At 49.6% G+C, this 24,911-nt stretch overlaps 1 protein-coding gene across 4 annotated transcripts in view; it reads left to right on the top strand.

The window, feature by feature from the left end:
- The window catches only part of PTPRE (protein tyrosine phosphatase receptor type E), a 182,467-nt gene that overhangs the window by 52,110 nt on the left and 105,446 nt on the right, over window positions 1-24,911 (top strand). For 3 of the 4 annotated variants that reach the window (XM_055424395.2, XM_055424397.2, XM_055424401.2), the window contains one exon: window positions 21,768-21,790. The gene's annotated coding sequence lies outside the window, so the exon portion shown is untranslated. Of the gene's footprint in view, window positions 1-15,221; window positions 15,326-21,767; window positions 21,791-24,911 lie in introns of those variants that run through there. The other variant, XM_055424398.2, reaches the window with a different exon arrangement.

The following is a 24,911-nucleotide window of genomic DNA, read 5'->3' on the forward strand; positions in this document are numbered from 1 at the left end:
GGGTTGCCATTCCCTCCTCCAGGCTGGTCACCTGATGCAAAGAGCCGACTCGTTGAAAAAGACCCTGATGCTAGGGAAGATTGAAGGTGGAAGGAGAAGGAGGTGGCAGAGGATGAGATGGTTAGATAGCATCACCAACTCAATGGACGAGCGTCTGAGCAAACTCCAGGAGACAGTGAAGGACAGGGAAGCCTGGCGTGCTGCAGTCCATGGGGTCTCAGCAAGAAGGGAAACATGGAGATGATTCAGATGTGGTTTAGAAAGGTCGTTAACCAGTCTGCTAACTCGTAACATCTGTGGGGAGCCAGAGACTGTTTTAGAGCAAGGTCACGGTGTGGTCAGCTGTGCACCTTAGAAGACAGCAGATGGGCAAGAGCAGATGAGGCTGTGAGAGTGTTTGGGACTCTATTACAGGAGTCCATTCATCACACAGACAGACGTGTGTTAAATGTGAAATACATACCAGGGCTTGCGTCGAGAGCTGGGAGAGTGAATTGGAAATGGTGACGCCTCTGATTGAATCCGGACACAGGCAGCCAGAGCTGAACTGAGACTGGAGGTGGTGGAGATCGGGTCGCTTTCAGCATCCTCACGGGCAGTGGGTGAGGCCAAGAATGCCCTGTGGGGTCAGGAGAGTGGCCCACGGCGGTGGTTCTCACTGCGGAGGATTTTGCACCCCCTCCCCTATCATTTGCTGGAGACGCGTTTGATTGTCATGACGGGGAAGGTGGCAGAGGGACGTTGCTGGCATTTAGTGGGTAGGGGGCAGGGACACCACTAAACATCCGGTGACGCCAGGACAGAGACCCTAGGACACAGGGTCATCTGGTCCAAGATGTCGTCTTGCCAAAGCGGAGAACCTCCAAGCTAAGGTAGCAGCCAAGTGGATAAGAAAGGATGTGCCATCCACAGGAGCCAGGGCCGGACCTCTGTGCTGCCTAGTCAGGGCGCCTGCAGATTCCTCTGTGGAAGTAGAAACGTGCGTCCAGAGACCTTGGCTGGGCAGGCGTGGGCCGAGAAAGCCTGGCTGAGGCCGAAGGAGGTGCGCACTGGGGGAAGGGGGTCTGTGGCAGACAGCCGCTGAGACGGTAGTTAGGCCCCACCCTGCACTGGGCATGTCGAAGTGCAGATAACCCAGATACCCGGGTCCGCCTCCTGCCCCAGGAGGGCTGAGGCCAGCAGATGCAGCCAAGGCCGGAGGTGTGGGCCCTTTCTCCACACGTTGGTTGCATGAGATGTCTGGAATGCTCTCTCCCACCACCCTCCCATCTGATTAACTCCCATGCCTCCTTTCAGCTCTCAGCCAAAGTCGCTTCCTACAGGAAGGCTTCCCTGACTACTAGTCTGGGTCAGGTTGCATCCTCTCAAGGAGCTGTTTGCTGATGTAAACAAACAATTCCTGTCTGTCTTCCTCACCCCCCTGTGAGCTGCCTGAGGGCCAGAGGTGCCTGTGGGGCCATTGACGCTGTGTTGGTAGCTTCAGTTGTCATTGTTCAGGGAATCAGTCATGCCCAACTCTTTGTGACCCCATGGTCTGCAGCACGCAGGACTCCCCGTCCTTCACCATCTCCCAGAGTTGCTCAAACTCATGTCCATTGAGCCGGTGATGCCATCCAACCATCTCATCCTCTGTCGCTCCCTTCTCCTCCCGCCTTCAATCTTTCCCAGCATCAGGTATTTTCCGATGAGTCGGCTCTTCACATCAGGTGGCCAAGTATTAGAGCTTCAGCTTCAGCATCAGTCCTTCCAATGAATATTCAGGACTGTTTTCCTTTAGGACTGGTTGGGTTGATCTCCTCGCTGTCCAAGGGACTCTCAAGAGTCTTCTCCAGCACCACAGTTGGAAAGCATCAGTTCTTCGGTGCTCAACCTTCTTTATGGTCCAGCTCTCACATGCGTACGTGACTACTGGAGAAACCATAGCTTTGGCTATACGGACCGTTGTTGGTAAGAGCCCAGCACATAGAAGAGGCTTCATATGTGAGTGTGCTTTGTCTTTGATGGCTAAGGAAGGGTCTTCTTTGCATCACTTGTGTGACAAAGTGGAGTTGACAGGTCCAAAGTGGGCGAGGGAAGTGTTTCCAATCCTGGAGAGGCCTCCTCCCGCCTCACCTAAAGGGGCAGTGCATGTGCCTCTGTGTGTGTGTGTGTGTGTGCGTGTGTGTGTGTCTGTGTGTTTGCATGTGTATATGTGTGTGTCTGTGTGTGTGTCTGTGTATGTATGTGACTCTGTGTGTGTATGTGTGTCTGTGTGTGTGTATGTCTGTGTGTTTGTGTGTATATGTGTGTGTCTGTGTGTGGGGGGGGTCTGTGTATGTTTGTGTCTGTGTGTCTATATATGTGTGCATGTGTGTTTGTGGGGAGGGGTCTGTGTATGTGTGTAACTGTGTGTCTGTGTGTGTATGTGTCTGTGTTTGTATGTGTGTGTGTCTGTGTGTATTTGTGTGTGTGTATGTCTGTGCGTTTATGTGTATATGTGTGTGTCTATGCGTGTGTGGGGGTCTGTGTATGTTTGTGTCTGTGTGTCTATATATGTGTGCATGTGTGTGTCTATGTGTATATGTGGGGATGGGTCTGTGTGTAACTGTGTGTCTGTGTGCATCTGTGTTTGTGTGTGTGTGTCTGTGTATGTATGTGACTGTGTGTGTGTGTATGTATGTGTGTTTGTGTGTATATATGTGTGTCTGTGTGTGGGGGGGGTCTGTGTATGTTTGTGTCTGTGTGTCTATATATGTGTACATGTGTGTGTCTGTGTGTATGTGTGGGGAGGGGTCTGCGTATGTGTGTAACTGTGTCTGTGTGCATCTGTGTGTGTGTGTCTCTTTATGTGCATGTGTCTCTGTGTGTGCACGTAAGAGTGTGTGTGTGCAGAAGCTGTTGGGCTGGGGTGCTCTCCAACAGTCTGAGGCCACAGCGCATGCTCACCATCTGGGAAAGCCTGGATCCTGGGCCCTGGCTTCTCTGCAAGAGGAAGGAAGGGGCATCTGCTCCCAGCCGAGAGTCTCTGACCTCCATGCCCAAGCTGCTTTGCCCTCTGTGCTGAGATGGAAAGGTGGTTTCTCCCTCTTGGAGGAGAAACCGGTTCCCCTACCTTCCATCTCTCTTACTGCTCATCCTTTGGTTCAGAGGACCAGTCTTATTTTCTGAAGCAAGCATCAGGGTTGGTACCGGGCCCAGTACCGTCCTCCTTGTGTTGTCCAACCGCTGTCCTGTCCAGAACACTCCTTGCAAAGCTAATTGCATTTGAAGTTGAACCCAGTGCAATTGCAGTTCATTGCCTACTCCTGGCTGCCAGGGTATCCTTTCACTTTATTAAATTTAAACTTTTAAGAGTCTATTTTCATAGATGGTAAGTCTAGCCACCTATAAGGATTAGCAAAGTTCTTCATTCCATTTTTTCAGCCCGAGTCTAACAGTAAACACTTCTCAATTTTAAGGGAAAGATTTACTTCTTTATTCCTAAACCCAAGTGCCTCAGCAACCAATCTCATATTCCAAGGGTGTTCGCGTTACAGGGCAGTCCATCCCGTGAAGACACAAGTTGGTAACATTCGGGAAACATTCGGGAATATTATCTTGAGGACTGCAGACTCTGTGCAAGTAATGATTTAAAAAACACGCCCCAAAAGCACTGTCCTAATGAATGCCATCGAGAGTTTCATTTTCAAGAAGCACTCGTGGTCAGATGTCTGATTTTCAGAACCCCGAGCTCAGCAGCAATCTTGTGGATGTTGGCATTTTTCGGAAAGGTTCTCTGGCAAGAAGCTGTGATCTGGGTGAGTGACAGGGTCCAGCCAGCCAGCGTTTCATGTATTCTCCCACTGAAATGCCCTGGAAGCATTTGGGCTTTAAATGACTCTTTTCCCAAATCTCATAACTCTATGAAGATTCTAGACTCTACTTGCGAAATTCCGTCCAAGGTGGATTTCCTTAATAAGTATGTCGCTACAATAAGTGAGTTTTACTTCCGAAGAAGCTTCTTCAATTTGAGCTTCCGTGATGATATTTTTATAATCATCAAATGGCAGGAAATAGATGCTGGCTCCCTTAATTTTACCATTCTAAATGTCACAGGAATGGCAAGGATCTTGAAAAGACAAAAGAAGTGCTTCAATTAGTAATTCCCATGGTAACTAATAGAGGTTGATCTTTTTTTTCCCCCTTTCTGTGGCTATTTTAAGTACTTAAATTGATTTGCATCCCCGTGGAAATGTGAAGAAAAAAAAAAAAGCATGGATTGAGTTCGTCCACTCCGCCGGGAGTTTTTCTGTTATAAACCATCTCCTTTTCTTTCTTCCCCAAGTATTTGAGGTAGAAGGTAAGAGACAGACCCTGATCAAAACTATTTTCATTTCCTTACATTAGGAAGAAGCCATGATTTCTCTTCTTTTGCTCTTGTAAACATAAACACATAACCAGTCTCCTTTTGTATTTCTCTTACAGTTTATATTAAAACACAAGTATCCATGTATTTCAGTGGCCAGACATTAGATGAAAAAACTAGCATAATTTGAGCTGAGCAGGGGAACTCTTCCTCGGATATACAGTGAGGGTCTGAGCCCAGAAACCTTATCTCTGTCTGGTTCCCGCTGTTCAGACCTTGGCCAGCTCAGGGTCAGGACTGTGCCTGACCCTGTTCACTGGCCGTGAGCCACAGCCCTGGTCACTGAGTTCTCCTCCGTGTCTTACTGGCTCATTTGCCTGCACTGCCCTCCTTCTGACTTTAGTGCCAAGGTCTTCAGCCCCAAGATGCCTCTGACTTCCGCTGGTCCCCACTCTGCGTGCAGCACCAGCTCCCACGCTCACTGAACAGAGCAATGAGCAGGTGCACCGGATATTCACATGGCATCCAGCTACCTGAGGATGTGGACGGGCTTTCATCCTCATTTTAACACAAGGAGTGGAGCTCAGCAGGCCAGGCGCTGCCTCCTGGTCAGCAGGGTTCACTGTCTCTGGCCAGCGTCCGCTCCCCTCTGGACACTCACGATCTGAGTGAAAGCACTATAATGAACCTTCTAGTTCACTCGAAGGGGTGTGTGTGTTTCTGTTTTAAAGTGGGTCAGGAAACTGAAGGGGAGGGAGGTCTAGGGGAGATTTCTTGGGTATAATGCATCAATAGACATGACAGTCAAAGCACACACAGAGGGAGACTTTCGGGAGGAGGTTGTGGTCCTGGTAATGATAAAGAGTCTGTATTTATTGAGTTCACGGCCTATGCCAGACCCCACACACAGAAGGTCCAATACAAACATTCCCTGGCACATCCCACGTTTCCACCCGGTGACCAGACACTCAGTTTGCCAGGGAGTGAGGGGTTTTCCAGTAGTCATGTATGGATGTGAGGGTTGGTCTATAAAGAAAGTTGAGTGCTGAAGAATTGATGCTTTTGAACTGTGATGTTGGGGAAGACTCTTGAGAGTCCCTTGGACTGCAAGGAGATCCAACCAGTCCATCCTAAAGGAAATCAGTCCTGAATATTCATTGGAAGGACTGATGATGAAGCTGAAACTCCAATACTCTGGCCACCTGATGCGATGAACTGACTCACTGGAAAAGACCCTGATGCTGGGAAAGATTGAAGGTGGGAGGAGAAGGGGACCACAGAGAATGAGATGGCTGGATGGCATCACCCACTCGATGGACATGAGTTTGAGTAAACTCCAGGAATAGGTGATGGACAGGGAGGCCTGGCGTGCTGCAGTCCATGGGATTGCAAAGAGTCAGACACGACTGAGCAACTGAACTGAACTGAGGGGTTTACAGGCCCCTAGGATTTTCAGTGTGGGCTTCCCAGGTGGCTCTAGCGGTAAAGAATCTGTCTGCAGTTCAGGAGACATAAGAGACATAGGTTCAATCCCTGGGTCAGGAAGATCCCCTAGAGGAGGAAATGGCAACCCACTCCAGCAGTCTTGTCTGGAAAATCCCATGGACAGAGGAGCCTGGCGGACTACAGTTCTTGGAGTTGCAAAAAGTCGGACACGACTGAGCAATAAGAACACAGGATTTTGAATGTAGAACCAGAAAGTCCCAGGCAAAGCTGGCCTAGTCGGTCCCCCGACCCACCTCCCCAGGACAAAGGGAACTCCCCTCATTTTGTAAATGGAAGCCCCACAGCTCAGAAAGGGGAGGTTAGCTGTCCCGGCTCCTCCCCTGCCAGGAAGAGGCATCTGATCCAGGTGCTTTGATCAGAGCACCCAGTCAGCACCTAAGAGGCAATCTCTCCCACCACTGAAGGGTCAAGGTCAAGGTCAAGATCAACATCATAAAGATTTGCATTCAAGTTGGAGATTCCTATCCCTACAAGTGAACTTACTTACCAAACAGAAAGAGACTCACAGACTAAGAAAACAAACTTACGGTTGCCGGGGAGAAGACATAGTCACGGAGTTTGGGAAGGTCATGTACACACTACACAGCTAATTCAAAATGGATCACCAACAGGGAATTACTCCAGAGCACGTGGAATTCTGCTCAGTCGTATGCAGCAACCTGGATGGGAGGGGAATGTGGAGGAGGATGGACGCGTATATGTGTATGGCTAGTTCCTTCACTGTTCACCTGCAGCTATCACAGCGCTGGTAATGGGCTGTCCCCCAATGCAAAATAAAAAGTTTAAAGTTAGGGAAAAAATTAAAACAAGGTAAAAACAGATGCAATAAAAATCAAAACGTCATTTCAAATAAAGAGCTGGCTTAAAACTAAATATTAAAACAACTAAGATCATGGCATCCAGCCCCATCACTTCATGGCAAATAGAAGGGGAGAAGGTGGAAGTAGTGACAGATTTCCTCTCCTTGGGCTCTAAGATCACTGCTGATGGCGACTGCAGCCATGCATTCAGAAGACGTTTGCTTCTGGGCAGGAAAGCTATAACAAACCTAGAGAGTGTGCTGACAAGCAGAGACATGACTCTGCCAACAAAGGTCCGTATAGTCAAGGCTGTGGTCTTCCCAGTATTCATGTAAGACTGTGAGAGCTGGACCATGAAGAAGGCAGAAAGGCAAAGAATTGATGCCTTCAAACTGTGGTGCTGGAGAAGATTCTCGAGAGTCCCTTGGACATCAAGGAGATCAAACCAGTCAATCTTGAGGGTAATCAACCCTGAATATTTGTTGGAGGGACTGATGCTGAAGCTGAAACTCCAGTATTTTGGTTATCTGATGCGAAGAGCGACTCACTGGAAAATTCCCTGATGCTGGGAAAGATTGAGGTCAGAAGGAGAAGGGGGCATCAGAGGATGAGATGGCTGGATGGCATCACTGATGCAAGGGACGTGAGCTTGGGCAAACTCTGCAAGATGGTGAGGGACAGGGACGCCCGGTGTGCTGCAGTGCATGGGCTGCAGAGTCAGACACGACTGGGAGACTGAACCCCAATGCAAAATAAAAAGGTTAAAGTTAGAAGGAAATAAAAACTAAGTGAAAGCAAATACAGTAAGAATCAGAAGTCATTTCAAATAAAGTTCATGACTAAAGGTAAACAAGCTTGCTCTCTTAAGAAATCAGGCTTCTGATGTCAAGCAAGAAAACGCCCGGGGTACAGTCAGGCCAGGGGTCCTGTGCCTTTAACTCTCCCAGTGCTGAGGGTCATCTGTCCCCCTGTTGAGTGGGGAGCAGATCGACGCTTTTCAGTTGACCGTATTCGCAAATTGATGTTTTGAGCCACACTTGTTAATTGATTTGTTTGTTTATACAGGGTGAAAAGTAATCCTAGCAGTGATCTGAAATAGCAGATCAAATTAAATCATACCTACAGAACCGAACACACAAGTCGGAAGGAATGCATGTAACCTTGGATTTTCACAGAGTGAGCCCCTGGGTACCCAGCCTGGCCAGGGGACAGGACAGGCCCTGCCCCCACGCAAGCCTCCTGCTGCTTTCTCCCACTTCTTCCCCACCTCACCTTCCAGGGAAACCCCTCTCCCACTTCTGCTCCTCACCTTCGTTCAATCTGCTCTTGGACTTCATATAAACGGAATCAGAGAGCGTGTACCACCTTTTCCCCTGTGTTTTGTGAGCACCCACGATGTGCGAGGCATTGTGCAGACTTTCAGTGAGTCTCGTGGCTTGGCTTCGACTGCATCCCAGTTGGTCCTTTCAGATGCTGGTGTCCCTGTGTCGATCACGGAGTCGTCGTCTTAGCAGCTGCTTCTCACCGGATGACCAGTTGACATGCTGTGTGTGTTCAGGGAAGGCGTCACCGCTGTGGGAATTGACCCTTTACCGTTCAACGAAACTGCGAATCCAGCAGAGTGCTTTGGGTCCTGTGTTGCTGGGAAATCTCCAGGACGCTGAAGTCATTCGTGCTCTGGGCTGGAGAAGGCCAGTGGGGATGACGGAGAGTGGCAGCCGCCAGTGAGAGATGGAGGGGGAAGCGGAGGGGCATCGTCTTACGGGGCCGCCAACCCAGGGCCTGAAGTCCAGCGAAGGCACAGCGTCTGGACGGACTCTGCCTAGCCCGGGGTCTACCCAATAAAGTGCTCACTCATCCTGGCCACCCTCGAGGCCGCCTCTGAGGACCAGGGAACTGTGAGTCAGAGTCCAGGGCCAGAAGCACCCATCATTCCCATCCTGGGGACAGAGTTACCATAGGGACGTCTTGATAACCTGTGCTCTTTACCGCTGAGAAGTTTCTGGGACGACTGAGAGAAAAGAGGCTGCACGATGTCAGGGTGGTTCATGATTTGGGCGGGTTTGGGTCTGGTAAGTCTGCCTCTTTAACTCCACTGTTCTACTCCGTGAGCTGGAATAATAACTGGGCGATTGCGAGCGTTCAATTAAAAATATTTGGTTGGAAGCGCCCTGTGCAAGTAAGGCATTCCACAAATGCCAGCTCCCTTTCCCCGGAGATAAGACGTGATTGTAATTGTGCCTTAAATTCAGTCCTAAGCTTCCTGGCTGACATGGCAAAAACGAAAACACAATGGCTTGTATTGTTCCAGTACGGTTAAAAGAACGTCCTAGTTTTTCAGGAAACATCAACACTTTCCTGGTGCTGGATTCCGTGAGGACTTTATTTTGAAAGCCTGAGTCATTCAGCGATGGCCTTTGCAACAGTGATTCCCCCTGCCCACCCCTCGCCCTCCCAGAAGGTGGAGAAATCCCTTTTCTATCTCCGCAGCATGGATTAATCCCTTAATTTAAAAAAATACAGACTTGAGGATATTGTACTGAATTAAGGATGGAAAGCTAATACCTTGGCATAGGATTCAGTAAATTCTGTTTTTGTTTTTTTTTTTCATTTCTTGCGCCCTCTCTCTCTAGTGGAATCTTATAAGGATAGCATAAAAGAAAGGTTATATATTCTGGAGGAACAAGAGGAGCCCTGGGTTCACCCAGTGCTCTTGAGCCTTCCAGGGTCGCTGTGCGGGTGAAGGAGGTGACATGCATATCACCCCGGGGGTCTCTTAGCTTTGGCATCTGTAGAGAAGCTGATTGCACTGGGATCTGTAGAATCGGGTTGGTCAAGACCAGATTGAGCGGCTACCACGGTCCTCAGCGTTCATGGACATGCTGGTGCCTACAGTGGGCTCCGCTGCCCAGGCTCCAGGGCACAGGATCCAGGGTCAGGAGCCATGCAGAAGGAAGCATGGATGTCTCCCCTCCCCTGCCTGGAAACACATTCATTTGCCCACATCATTGCAGTTGAGTTCTTTATTTCTTTTCCCTAGAGGAACTTACGTACACACGCACACACGGAACGGTGGGTAACCAAGGGTTTCCCTGGCCCACAGTGGCCTGGGAGCACACCCTACACACGTGGAGACTCTGGACCTGGAGAATCAGAGGTGAGGGGCTGGGAAAGGTAGAGGCCATTGCACTGTGAGGACCCTGGGGACTCTGTCCTCCCAGGGCCTTCAGGGGACAGAGAGCACCGCAGCTCTCAAAGTCGGCCAAGCCAGGGAAGGGCAGCATGGCGGGAGGGGGCGGGGTGGATCCTCTCACTGTAACCACAGCTTTGCAGGTGAAAGGTCTGCATTCGCAGAATTGGCTGGAATAAGAGCTATGGGACTGGATTGCCCTCCTCCTGCCCTCCATCCACCTAGGACCAGAGTTCAGATGCCTGTCCTGAGAGGCAGCTGACCTGTCCTCCCTGGTTGCTGCCTGGAGTCGGGGGTGGGGAAGGATGGGAGGATCTTCCCTCACCACTGTTGACAGCTCATCTGAGGCACGGTTCTGTGTAGCCCAAAGCACCTCATCAAATGCTTCAACATAGTAGAGTGCTTGTACGCGTGCGTGCTCAGTCGTGTCTGACTCTTTGTGACCCCGTGGATGATAGCCTGCCACGCTCCTCTGTCCACGGGATTTTCCAGGCAAGAATACTGGAGTGGGCTGCCATTTCCTGCTCCAGGACAACATAGTAGGCATTCAAGAAATAATCTGCTGGTCAACTGATTACATGTTGCAGTCACAGATGGAAAGATCCTACAGACGCCTATTTTTTTTATTATTATTATTCTAAACTCTGAAGCTTGAAAACATTGACAATTTTTTCAGTTATCCAACAGCAAAGTTCACTAACGGATGCTAAATTTTCCATTACAGCTGCATTCACAAATGAAATAACTTGATGTTTCCCTCCTTATTGGAGATTTTAGGTGGATAGTATGGTGCTGGGAGAAGGCAATGGCAAGCCACTCCAGTACTCTTGCCTAGAAAATCCCATGGATGGAGGAGGCTGCAGTCTGTGGGGTCGCTAACGTTCAGACACGACTGAGCGACTTCACTTTCACTTTTCACTTTCACACATTGGAGAAGGAAATGGCAACCCACTCCAGTGTTCTTGCCTGAAGAATCCCAGGGACGGGGGAGCCTGGTGGGCTTCTGTCTATGGGGTCACGCAGAGTCGGACACGACTGAAGTGACTTAGCAGCAGCAGCAGCAGCAGCAGTATGGTGCTGGAGAAGACTCTTGAGAGTCCCCTGGACTGCAAGGAGATCCAACCAGTCCATCCTAAAGGAGATCAATCCTGGGTGTTCATTGGAAGGACTGATGCTAGAGCTGAAACTCCAATACTTTGGCCACCTCATGCGACGAGTTGACTCACTGGAAAAGTGTCTGATGCTGGGAGGGATTGGGGGCGGGAGGAGAAGGGGACGACAGAGAATGAGATGGCTGGATGGCATCACCGACTCTATGGACGTGAGTTTGAGTGAACTCCGGGAGTTGGTGATGGACAGGGAGGCCTGGCGTGCTGTGATCCATGGGGTCGCGGAGAGTCGGACACGACTGAGCGACTGAACTGAACTGAATTCCTACTCAAGTCATTTGCCGGTTGTGTCCGATTCTTTGAGACTCCATGGACTGTGGCCCGCCCAACTCGTCTGTCCATGGGATTCTCCAGGCAGGAATACTGGAGTGGGTTGCCATGCCCTCCTCCAGGGGATCTTCCTGACCCAGTGATCGAATCCATGTCTCTGGTATTGCACGCAGATTCTTTACCTTTTGAGCTAACCTGGGAAGCCCCATGGGAGAAAGATCATTTCATTTTAGTTATGAATGGTTAGTCATTTAGAAAATAACCCATTCCCCCGGTGAAATTTACCTAGGGCCAGTAGTTGGATAGATTGGCTTCTGTGCCGTTAAAGTTAGTTGACACGGGGACTTCCCTGGTGGTCCAGGGGCTAAGATTCCACTCTTCCAATGCAGGGGGGGCCAGGTTCAATCCCTGGTCAGGGAACTAAATCCCACGTGATGCAGCTAAGACCCAGAGCAGCCAAATAAATGATTTTTTTAATGCACATAAAATAAAAGTAGGTGACACAGCACAGTCACTCGGGGTCACTATCCTGAACCGTGTGTCCTATCCTGACACACGGCAGCACAGCCCCCTGTGTCCTTTGTCGCACGCAGAGGCCCTGCCTCTGTGTCACATGGAACTGAAGTGTTAATGTGACCTGTGATGTGAGCTTCCTTCCTCGTGACCGCCACACCCCGATGCACGTGGCGGTGGCAGAGGCTGGCACATTTGCACAGAGGGTCACCTCCATGTGCATAGCCCGCTGAGTCCACTGCACGGGGAGCCAGCTCCAGGCAAGGGATGAGGCAACTTTGGGGACACGGCTCTTACAGTAACAGACTCGGGCGGAGAGTAAGGTTTGCCCCGAAACGGAGAGCTGTCACCCCGTCTCAGGGCTTCTGTTTCCTCCTCGGTCACAGGGAGGGCTGGCCTCGGTCTTCACTCTAAGGGGAGGCTTCAGGGAGAAGCTGCCTGCCTGGGGCTGGACACACAGCGGAGCCGCGTGTACACCGGCCCACGCGTGGCGGCCCCAGCCTTGCTGTGCTCCCTGTCATGGCGATTCCAGTTCTTGGACAGAAAAGACCCCCTGGGAAGGCAGGTCCTGTCCAGTCCTGCCCTGAGTGTGTCTGTTTCACGGGGTGGTTCTCAGAGGCCCCCGGGAGCCTATGGTTTCCATTTAAAAATGGAAGGAGGTTTGTTACAAACGGGGCAGCCCAGGAGTGAGACCCCCAGCTGTCTGTTGGCTAAAGATGAGGGCAGGAGGGTAGGCACTGCTCAGGCCAGTCAGGGACACCTCCTGGGGTGGCCAGGGGATGGAGAGAGGGTCTGCTTGACTCCCTGAGGTCCTGCCACACTCAGGCCTGGCCTTGAACTCTGCACAGCTTCTGCAAATCCAATTCCCAGAGCCTTTACCTTTTCAGAGACCAGCTCTGTGTTGATCAAGTGGACTTGAATTTGCTCCTGAATCACTGACCTGAGTTCCTAACCTGAAGGGCAGTGGGTTCTTCAGTGTCCTTGGCTGCAATGCATCAGGTTGACGGTGGTTTTTAGGGAATTGAGGGGGTTGTGGCTAAGGAGATGTCTCTGGCCAGCTGGGCCAGGACCCCTTTCTCAGCCGTGGCCCTGGGGGCCACTCCTCACACGCAGCCCATCTCCCAGGAAGTGATTCCTGGCCCCGGGGAATCGAAGCACCAGGATTCCCGAATGTTCGGGGGTCTTACTGCCCCAGGCTGGGGAGCATGGATCCAGCTTGACTTCTTTCTGACCTCATAACCCCACACAGCTGGCTTCCGGGTCATCGCGCAGATTAGAGGAGCCCCTGCAGTGAGCGTGTCCAGCCTTGAGGCTGACGGGACATCAGTGCCCCTCTGACCCTGTGCATGTGGCCCTAGCCCGCTGCCACCCCCGAGGGCAGCAGGGACCCCCACCCCGTCCTGCACTGCCCCTTACCTGGACCTCCCCCGTCACTCACAAAGTTTACAAGCTCCTTCTCACAACACTGTAGACGTCAGGTCTTCCTCTGAGGCCGTCCGGGACCTCCTGCCCGGAGACCGTGGAAGTACAGGGAGGATGAGAGGCCTGCCCGAGGTCACCTAGCTGGGAAGGTCACCCCGCATTCTGTGTTGGCAGGGTACAGGGTCTGGCTTGGGCGCAAAGGCGCTGCTTCTCCCTCTCTCCCTCGGACTCGGACCACAGGGCAGACCACCGGCCATGTGGGAGGCAGGGAGGGCCTTGGGGTCCGCATTCCACTTCCTGCTTCTGACATCACAACATTTACCCCGGAACCCGGGAACGTACAGCTTGCTTGTAGAAGCATCTCGGATCCATTCATTGGAAGATGATTCCCTGAGCCGTAAAGAAAGAAAACCATTTTCCGTGAGGATGATGGGTGCGCTGCCTCCCCGAGGAAGAGGAGGGCTGACCTTTCTAGGTAGACAAAACAGAATGCCAGTCAAACATGACACGTCTGTGGCAGTATATTGTTGCCGGATGCGAGGCTGCATATTTGTGTCATAATGCCGTTTTTGTTTGCAGATGAATGCCGCAGTGTTCTTAACGTGTGGAGGAGGGATTCAGCACAAGTTCAGAGGACTTCTGTGGCGGGCCGGGGGGAAAATCGGGGCTTGTCCTCAGTGACAACGCAAATCGAGCCTGGACATGTTTTTGTTAAAAGCTCAGCCGTGGATGAATTCCCCCAAAGCTCACCTTTCATCATGAGCTCACTGTCAGATGAAGACATTGAGCTTTTCCTCTTCAAGACAACACAGTGAATATGGGAGATCTTCCCTTTCCCCATGTTATTTTAAAGCCAGCCTCTTCTCTGTTCATTGTCCACAAATTCTTAATAATATAGCTAGTTTAGATGGTTCAGATCAGCCAGTTAAAGAGAGGGGAAATCATGAAGTGTTTGAGGGATCTGGGGCAAAATAACTTGTTGATTCATAGACCTTTCAGTTGTCTGGTTTACAGATTTTCAAAGTCTTTCTTGGAAATACCTAACGAACTTCTCTGATCTGGGTACCACGTTCCTGAAAAATGACCGTACCATTTCCAAAAAGGTTCTGTCTTTCTTTTGATGTGGATGTGTGTTTTCAGTCTCTCGGGGACATTGTGTGTCTCCAAGATTTGCACACACATCACTCCCTGGCGACTCTGAGACAAGCACCCCACCTCCAGACAAGCACGCCACTCCAGGGAGTGTGAACTGTCTACACGGTGCCCGAGTCCAAGGTCACCTTGATTTCTGCCTCCCTTGCTTTCCTCTTCACATACATTCCCCAAGGCTGGTGGGCTCTGCCCCCTGGGTCTTTAAGTAGTCACCTCCCCCCAGCTCCATCCCCAGTGCCACTGAGGTCAGGAATGCCTCTCCCCGCTTCCCCTGGACCGGCAGGCACAGGCCATCCACGCTCAGCTCGCCCCCGCCTTTGTCCTCCCTGCAGCCTCTGTTGGTGTCATCTGCCTGGGAATCTCATCCTCGGAGAAAGATACCTGACTTCAGCCCAAAGGGCTTAGGGCTGCTGCTGTCATCTCTCAGAGCCCCTGGACCCACCAGATCAGACCCTGCTCGCCCCAGTGTTTTGGTGACCTGTTAATCAGCCTGTCTCCAGACTCCTGTAGAGTAAACACCTGGAGCTTCCATCCACCTACGTTTTTTAATCTCTAAATCCTCTGTGCTTGGCATTACCCTGGCATATAAGTAAACACTTAAGGAACAGGCACGTCTGGTTTAAAGCACTTACTCATTCTTCCAACCAGTATTTTCTGAATTTCTGGTATGTGCACAGAACTGTGTATGTAACAAAGAAGTTCGAGTTAGAGATGAAGGTTTCTGTTCAGAATGCAGCGAACTCGCCCCAGGCTGTGGATTTGGGGTGAGTGTCTGCATCCTGCTTCTGTCAGCTGTGACCTGTAGACTGTGCCCGCCCACATCACAGGGCAGCTGAGACGGCAGCCTGGGTGGCCGCAGCTCCATCCACCGTCTTGTGGATCATGCTGGTGTCAAGATGGGGCTGGAGAAAGAAGAAGCACACAGAGGGTGAAGCAGAGGACAGCTGGGTGTCCCTGGGTCAGCAGGAAGGAGACCAAGGTAGCCTGGTGGCTTGATGAGAGGGCAGGGCTGGAGAACCCCTTGGCACGCTTGGGGGAGATGGGACCTTTCTGGGTCGGGAGCAGCATGAAGAAGGGGATGGTGCGGGGAGACCTTGGTGTGTCTAGAGGGCAGTAAAACCCAGTTTCTCTGGGGAAGAGGCCTCTAGAAATTTCCACCCTGGACAATGTTGAGAGAAGCACATTGTGACTTTTGGGGGGATGCCAAAAGGGGAGCTTGGCATTAGAAGTAGGAGGCCTTAGAAGTAGGACGTAGCCCCCCAAGTTGAAAAGTGTCCGGGTACCACTTCTGTGGCCTCTGCACGTCCTGAGATTCTTCCCCGGGAACTTCAACTTCAGGCTCTGGGAAGCAATCCAGGGCGGGTGTTTACCACCACATTTGGCTCTTCTTACTGATGCCAACCTGATGGGCAGACCTGTTGCCTTCATCATTAGCAATACTTATTACTATGTAATAATAAAACCGCATCTCTTTTTTTGTTATGAACCATTATATTTATTGGGATCTATTTTCCGAGTCCATTATGTTCCGTTGATATATTTCTTTCTTAAAAAAAAAAAACTTTTTCATTTGTGTTGGGATATAGCCAGCTAACAATGATGTGACAGTTTCAGATGAACAGTGAAGGGCCTCAGCCCCACACATGCCTGTATCCCTTCTCCTTCAAACGCATCTCTTAATACGAACCAGGTGGCACATTTTCCTTGTGCCTTTGCCAACTGTATATCATTGCTGGTAACTGACATTTTAAGTAACAGCAACAATTGATGTTTTTAAATTAAGAAGCGCATGGTAAGTTTCCTTTCATCCTGGGCCCACAGGAATAATGATCCTCCTGCACAATGAGTTAATGTGGTGGCCCACCCCTTGGAGAACACGGCTTTGCCCCAGGCATCTGCACCTTGCTGCTATTTATGGTGGAAGGTAGGGTGATCACACACACTCAGCGGCCTGCTCACAGGCCTTGAGCCACCTGGTGAGAAGTGAGGGCGTTTCTAACTGACTCTCCAAGAAATAACACCTCCAAGCACTGATTCACTATTTAAATATTACAGAGACATCCTTTTCTCTGAGCTTCGCTGAACGTTCATTAGACCAAGAAAAACATCTCTTCGATCATGGCCTAGACAGACGTGGAATAGTGGAAACCGGAAGCTGTTTGTACTTCCAAAAGTGGAGTCTTGGGCCTACCAATTTGCATAGTTTCCTCATCCAAAGAGGGGACCCCCAACTGTGGGGTAATTAGAGATATGTGCGTTTTGGGGTCGGGGGATTGTGCCTCAGAAAACACTCTTGGAAGGCAGGCAGGGATCTTCTTCTGAGCAGCTGCCCATGGATAATTGTCAAAAGTTGCCAAATATTTAGAAGGCCAGCTTGTCCGTCAGAGAGTGACAGAATGGGAGCTTGAGAAAATGGACTTATTTTCAGCCTTGGCAACGTTGGTTTAGGGACCCTCCTTCCCCTTCTGCAGGGGAGAAGAAGAAGATTCTACCAAACTGCTCATCATTCAGGGAGGTTACCTCCCCTGTTTAGCAGCAACTTCCAGCCTTCCTTTCGTGCATTAGAAAATACAGAAACTCACAGCTTTGCTGATGCCGGGAAGGTAAACAAGGAAGCTGTGAGACTCAGCAGAGTTATGAGGTCAGGCAGGGCCTGAGGCGGATGATTCAGAGGTGTCTCTCTACTCTCCCGTCCTTCGACTCAGCACCAGAAAGCAGGGTGAGCTCTGCCCTGGACATGATGCTAAAGCAGTGACGGGTCATTTGCGGGGGTTTCCTCTGTTCCCACTGCCTTTGGTGGATGCGATGGGGTCTCAGCTGCTTTCCCAGGTGTAGGGATCTCCGGGGGACCCCGTCCACATTAACAGTCCTGGCTGTGGTACTGGAGCATCGCCATGACTGAGGGTAAATGACACTTGGCGCTCCTCCAAGAGCTGTGACCAAGACTTCGGGACCAGATGATGTTCTGGGGGACGCAGAGCCCAAGAGAACGCCGCCAGGATGGAGGCACTTCACTCTAGGGTCTGATCATTCCTGGAAGGTGACCCTGAGGCCAGAGTTTACGGTATCTAATCGCCTGTCTTAGATTTTTATTTGTGTGCCCTTGTTTTATAACATTTTAACCCATCGCTCAAAGTTCACGCTTTAGATACACTGTACATGTAGAAATGCATATATACAAACTTAAAAATAAAATGCAAACGTGCATCCAAAATATTTAAAAATGCCACCGCCTATTTAAAAGAAAAACTTGTCAATACTGCCGATTTAAAAGGAAAACGTGTCGATCCACCCTCGGCAACATACAGTCTAACCACTGGAATGTGTACGATGCTTCAGGCCCAGGGATATACCTTTCACCTCTGTCTAAGCTTGGAACGGTTGCCCAGCTCAGAGCTTGACAAGTCAGAATAATCTTCATGTTTGCCTTGAATGGAGCAGATTGATTCTGCATGGTGCCGTTTTCCTTTCTTCTGAGCGAGGTCTGGATGCACAGTGACGTCACTGGGTCTTTCCATATCTTGTGAGCGATCAGGACCAGCCCTGTGGCCGGGTCACTTCCCGGAGGAGTGCCCGCCCGCCTGACCTTGGCTGCCCTCCCTGCCCCACTTGGTGGACTTCCCCTGTTCCACAGCCTCGCTCAGCGCAGCCTCTTTCCCAGGCTTCTAGCTGGCCACATCCCCCCTGCCTCTGTTCTCTGAAGCCGAGCGGCTGGCCCTGTCCATCCTGGGGACAGACTTCCACACGTCTGTGGTCAGAAGCCCAGGCTTCTGTGAGTCCAGCCTCTCCCATAGAACTGTTTTTCCCCACAGGAAGTATGTGGCCAGCCTGGGCGTTTCTAGATCTTTCCGGCCCTTAGGCTGCAGTGGAGCTACTTCTAGAGTTAGAAGAGGCTTTAAGGAATTCTCCAGTATCCATGTCACCCTGGACAAAAAGTCTTCTGTGGGTCTCCTCGCGGCAGGCAGCGCCCCAGACACTAGGGATGTAAAGAAGAGAAAGGTGGTCCCTGGAGAAGTGACAGCTTCCCTGGGAGGACGGGGTGGGGGGGTGCGTGGAGATGAGAATGAAAAACACAAGCAAACCAGGGGAAACCACAGTATAGGCTGCCTTCCCCTGGGCAGCCAGCCAAGAGTGGTCCCAGCATCTCTGGGTTAGCATCCCTGCTTCCCTGTTCTGGGTGACACAGATAAGAGAGCTCGCCGAGCCTCAGTCTTCTCATCCTTAAAATGGGACTCCTCTTGCCGCTTGCGATTGGCTGTTGGCTCTGGGTGCTGCAAACAGGCACCGAGGAACTCGATGGGCCCAGTGAAGTGGCAGCTTCTCTCCTTTCCTTTTTTGAAGGATCATGCTGTTCCGGGAGGACCAGGAGCCCATCCAGCCATGGCACTCTGCCCTATAAGCTCCCCAGGGACAACCCCCTTCCGAGAGGAGTGGGTTTGTCCACGGGGACCAGCTTCCCCTACCCTCACTTTATAACTTGCTTATTTCACCTTTTCAGATCTTGGCCCACTATGACAGTAGCCATCTACACAAGGGTCTTGGGCTAAAGGAAGTGTTTGTGTGATGAAAGCTGACTACAGAGGATATTCTGGTTGCTGGGGTTTTGCTCTAATTCTGTCCTTCAGAGAAGCTGGTAGTTGTGGTTTCAAGCGAGCATATGTGAGCCCCGAGCCAAGGTAATGTGTGATCTCTCTGTAGAGCCCACTGTTTCGTGTATTTTCACTTTGTTTAAAAAAATTTGCTTCAAAATTTAATTCAAAAGGATTAATAATCAGGCTTATTTAGGATGTAGTCCATTGTACTCTCTCATTTCTTTAACCATCCGTTGACACCGTGCCCACCTGGTTCTACACGCAACTGGTCTTTCGGTCTTGTGGTTGTTAGTTCAGTTTGATTCAAGGCTGGGGCCCTGCTTCTGCACATCTTGGGGTTTTGTTTTACATTAAGATGATTCAGTGTTGTATTAGAAGAGAGTTGTGAGCATTTCTATGAATCCTCCTGATATATTAAGGGTACCTGGGACCCCTGGCCTCTCCCCATACTTGGCTCCAGACAAAGACCAGATGTCACTCTTTCTAGCATCGTCCCAAGCTCTTTTGCGGGGTTGGAAGAAGTGGACTCGTGTAAGAAGTTATTTCTATGAAAGAGTGGTTTCTGTTCCCGCAATGATTCCCTCTCCCGCAATGCTCAGTGCCCACGTGTCGTCCCCCCGGGGTACTTTGTGTGATTCTGGGCTCCTTTGCACTCTGGGAACTCTGTGACTTTAAGCAGATTGGGTTACACAGTCGGTTGGCTACACAACAGACTGGGCCTCCATTGCTTCTTTGTAGATTTGTAGAATTTTCTATGTACATGATCTTGTCATCTGAGCGTAAAGTCCTATTTTTCCTTTCCAGTTTCTATGTATTTATATTTTTTTTTCTTGCCTTATCACACTAATTGGGACTTCCGAGACAATGTTAGATGTGAGTGAGAGAGTGGACACCCTTGCCTCTGTCCCAGTATTAGCGGGGAGTGTTAGGTCTCCCATCATTATGGATAAGTAGATGCAAGATTGGGCTTCCCAGGTGGCTCAGTGGTGAAGAATCTGCCTTCTTCAGATTCTGAGATGCAAGAGACTCAGGTTCGATCCTTGGGTCAGAGATCCCCTGGAGTAGGAAATGGCAATCCTAGTCCGCTCCAGTATTCTTGCCAGGAAAATTCCATGAACAGAGGGGCCTGATGGGCTACAGTCCTTGGGGTCGCAGAAGAGTTGGACTCAACTGAGAAGCTAAGCACACACACACAGATGCATACACAGATGCAAGATTTTTCAATATTAGAATTATTTCTTCTGTTGTTTTGGCTTCAAACCTACTTCCCAGGTCAACTTTTCAACTAGTGCAACAACTTGTTATCAGTGTAATTGGTTTAACACATCTAGCCTGGCCATGACTAAAATAAGTAGTCTATTTTGGTGGAAAATGCCATGTACTGCGCTTGTTGTTTAAACAATAGTGACATCAAAGCATGATTCCACCATCCATCAGGGCAGAAAGGTGATGACAACAGGGTGAGGTCTCCAGCCATTGGGAGATGCAAGCTCCCAATCCTGGCATGAGGCTGCCTTACTGTCCACTCACACAAGATCCTAGAACATGGTCATGTTGTTCGGCTGAGCAGAATGGATAAACAGAAGGTGGTCCGTCCACATAATGGAAGGGTATCCTTCCATAGAAAGGAGGCCATGGCGTGGATGAACCTCAAAAGTGCACTCCGTGAAAGCAGCCAGTCGCTGTTGGACCCTCTTTATATGAATTTTCCAGAATTGGCAAATCCATATCGGAAAATAGATTAGTGGTTGCCTGGGGCCAGTAGGTGGGGAGAGGGTGGGCTGGGGGAATTAGGAGCTAAGGGGTGGGGGGTTTCCTTTGGGATGATGAAGTGTGCTCCAGGCAGATGGTGAGGACTGTGCTGCGTGGGTGCGCGGGGACTCACCGGGACTGTTCGGGTGCTGTGTGCGTGCTCGGTCGCTCAGTCGTGTCTGACTCTCTGCGACCCCATGGACGGTAGTCCGCCAGGCTCCTCTCTCCATGGGGTTCTCCAGGCAAGAATACTGGAGTGGGCTGCCACTTTCTCCTCCAGGGGATCTTCCCAACCCAGGGATCAAACCTGCGTCTTCTGTGTCTCCTGCCTTGGCAGGTGCATTCTTCGCCACTGTGCCACCCGGGAAGCCTGTGATTGTGCTAAATGCTGCTGGGTGGGCTTTATGGGATGTAAATGATATCTCAGTAGAGTCGTTAATACCAGAAGAGCATGAGAGCTAGATGAATGGTGAGTAAGCTGCATACTGACTGAGCTGGAAAACTGGGGTGCAGGGAGGTGTCCCCAGCGGGCTGGAAGAGGCTGTTTGTGGAGAGACAGGCTGATGGGGTGGCTCGGGAGGGAGGGACACTGTTGGTCACAGAAGGAGCCCCTGACAGATGGAGCCTCGGGGGCCAGAGGCCAACACTTCAGATCCAGGGTTCCCCGTCCCTGGTCACCTGTCAATGGTCAAGCAGAGACTACAGAAGCACTCAGGGCAGGATGCTTTTGAAAGCTGATATTTGTGGGGAAAAGGTGCTATTATTATCGGGATTAAAAGGTGTCAATGTGTGTGTGTTAGTTCATCAGTCGTGTCTGCCTCTTTGCGACCCTGTGGACTGTGGCCCACCAGGCTCCTCTGTCCATGGGATTCTCCAGGCAAGAATGCTGGAGTGGGTAGCCGTCCTCTTCTCCAGGGGACCTTCCTGACCCAGGAATTGAACCCGAGTCTCCTGAAGCTCCCAAATCACGAGGGGAAAATGATCTCATTCAGTTAATGCTCTAGAGAAAAGTGACAAAAAAGAGCACTGTTTTTAACCAGAAAACTGACCCTCTCTTTTTTTCTCTTTCTTTTTCAGACTATAGCCCTCGTTTTCCCTTGGTGAGTACAAAACTTTTCAAAAATTATCTCTGGTGTGTAGTTAACTAGTGGGAAAAAAAATGCGTTGGCTTTCATTGTTAGAGAAGCATGATCCTCTAGAGAAAGGCCGTGTGGTCAGCATGTTATATTTGAATTGTATGCCTTAACTGGCTTGAGCAGGCCCAGATTACACTTTTGGTTATATAAATTTTTTTTTTTTTTTGGTTTTTCGAATCTGGCTCAGCTGCCCAGAACCCTGAAATGCATTGCTGAGAACACAGCGTCCACACGCTTTCCCTCCCTGACTTGCCCTCACTCTGAAAAGGGCCTTGTCTTATCTCAGTGGCACACATTCGGGGACTGTTGGGAGCACAGGGTACGTAATTGCTTTGATGGTAATTGCTTCTTAAATTGATCTGCTGTGGGGAAAACTGCTGAAAAGGAGCTTTTCTGGATTGCACTTTTAGTTAAAAAAAAACAAACAGTGTTGGCATTCCATCAGTTTTTGCCTTTTGAGGCAATAGTCTACAGCCTCCAGATCCTGGTACTTAGGAAAAGAAATGCCATCACCTTTTATGTGTTGATTTCATCAACTTACTGTGGTCAGGTTTCCTAAGGAAATTGAGGGAAGACCATCTAAGAGCTTTTGAAGTGGCTGCAGCCTTTGGGCAGGTAACATTTGTACTGCCCTCCTGCGTGTGTGCCTTTCGTGAGTGAACTGGGATGTGGGGTGCTGGGCAGCTGCCTTTCTCAAATGTATCACCTTGTTTGAAAAGCCTTGATGTGTTCAGAATTATTCTAAGGCTGATGGGTCAAGTCTTTGGCCCCTTTTTTCAAGGCTGTGCCTTTCATCTGGGCATCCATGCTTACGGTTATTCCTGGTATGATCAAGGACATTCTGGTCATATGGACTGTTTCTGCTTATCTCGAAAAATGCTAAATATAGTCAATGATTTATCAAGACAAAGAAGAGGAAACTTCCATTTCCTACTTACCCAACTCATTCCGTTGTCCATGTTCTTTATTCTGTAATTATTGGACGTGAATGGTTCTGAGTGGCACGCTTTCCTTGGGCAAATGTCCATGGTGGGGATCAAAGAGAAGGGTCATTACTGGAACAATATTAGTGGGATGGAGACTTAATTATAGGAAGTCCGCCACCTCTTCTTGTCTTCAGATCCCAAGCAAGAGGTACTGTTCATTCAGATGGGTTGGCAAGGATGTTAAACCTGCTGCCGATGAAAAGCTGCGGGTCCTGACCATGCTGCAATGAAATATGGGAGGGCAGGCCCCCAGACTCATCTTCTTCTGAAACAAGGTGCGGATTATGATGTATTAGAAGTGGCCAACCTTTGTCTCCCGTGGCTCTTGGCTCAGCACCAGCCCCTCTACATTAGTTGTCATAGCCGCTTGCCCGAGGGTTTCCTGCCCTTTCAGCTAGTTGACCTGCTGCCGGGCCGTGCCTGGGTCAGCCTGGATCTCAGTTGAGTGAGCCCATGACTTGTGCTTCCAGGGGCCCCCTAGCTTCCACCATCTCAAACCAGTCACAGATTCGGAAGTTCCTACCCCGAAAGCTGCTGTATGTCTATGTAGGAGTCCGACTTCTGACCTCGGTCTCTGCCAGGGATGCTTGGCAGCCAAAGCTTCGGGCAGCATCTCCTCCACCTGGTCCCAGCCTCTGCCTCCTTTTCAGCAGGAAGGTAGAGTTGTGCTTAGGGCGCTGTAAGTCCTTGGACTAAGAGTGCTTCTGATTTCCAGAATCTTCCTCTTCAGTGTGAGGGAAGTCTGCTGGAAGCATGAACTTGCCTACCTACCACAGCTACCTTATTGCTGCCTTTGTTTGGAATCACAGGTCTCTTAGTCTATGCAAATTTATTGCTAAACTGTTGACAGCTTCTATTCCAGAGCTTCAGGGTTTCAACTAATAGAAAGGAATTTATTTTTAATTCGTGAGGTTGGACACTTGCTTTTTGAGTCATTTAGAGCTAAATAAATAGGTCACCTTGGTTGGAGGCCAAGGCCACTTGAGGTTGGAGGCCGTCCCAGGCCACCGTCCACACGCGGGCCAGTGGCCCCAAAGGAGTGAACTTGCCAACCTCTTTCTTATCTGTCAGCAATTCCCAGGATTCTTGTGACTTTAAATGAAATGACCCCAAGAATAAGCATTTAATAAAATTGTTTTTGTTCCTGGTGGCTCAGTGGTAAAGAATCCACCTGCCAACGCAGGAGACATAGGTTTGATCCCTGGTCTGGGAAGATCCCACATGCCAAGGAGCAAGTAAGGCCAGATGCCACAGCTACTGAGCCTATGCGCTCGAGCCCATGTTCTGCAACAAGAGAAGCGACCACGATGAGACGCTCGTCCACTGCAGCTGGAGAAAGCCCGCGCTCAGCCACGAAAACCAGCATGGCCAAAACCAGTAAATAAATAAAGTTACTTAAAAAAACAACAAAGGCATGTAACAAGGTAGTGATATATTTGCTGTACTATAACGGATATCGAAAATCATTTTCTTGTCTAGCAATAACATGATTTTTTCATTTAAAAAAAGACACTGGCTTAATATTTGACTTTTTTTTTTTTAAAAAAAAGGTCAATTTTAAATTGGATGAAGAGGAGTCTTTTTAGTACAACCACCCGATCTCATTATTTCCTTCTTTTTTCGATATTTAAAAATAGATTTGGGAAGTAATAACTGTAGTTTATATCAATCAAAAATGACCAAAGTTCCCTCAACTGGAGAATACTTGCAACTCTGAGGATCTCAGTTGCTTAGTGTTTTAAAAAAATGTAGTGGAATTTCAGAATTAGGAATATAGCGAAGATACACAATTAAGGTTTAAATATTTTCTCCAGGCTATTTGAGGTCTTGTTAAGTTATTATACCAAACAGTATCCACCAGTAAGTAAAACTAAGTGATACTGCAGCTTGGTGATTTCACTGTGGTTCATGGAAATACCCCAGGAATAAAAGAAAACTTGAAGTGTTAATATTAAGTAAAGGTGAATTTAATTCTAAAATTCACTTAGAATATTCATTCACCAGCCTTGTCCTCTGTAAGGCTCTGTGCTTCCAACTCTTATCAGTTTCAATACATGCGATTGTCCTCTGCCAAGTCATTTTTTCTTCCTGGCTGTTGG

The sequence above is a fragment of the Moschus berezovskii genome, chromosome 12, assembly GCF_049115385.1.
Source record: "Moschus berezovskii isolate FMDL1 chromosome 12, NW_MosBer_1.0, whole genome shotgun sequence".
NCBI classification, from domain to species: Eukaryota; Metazoa; Chordata; class Mammalia; order Artiodactyla; family Moschidae; genus Moschus; species Moschus berezovskii.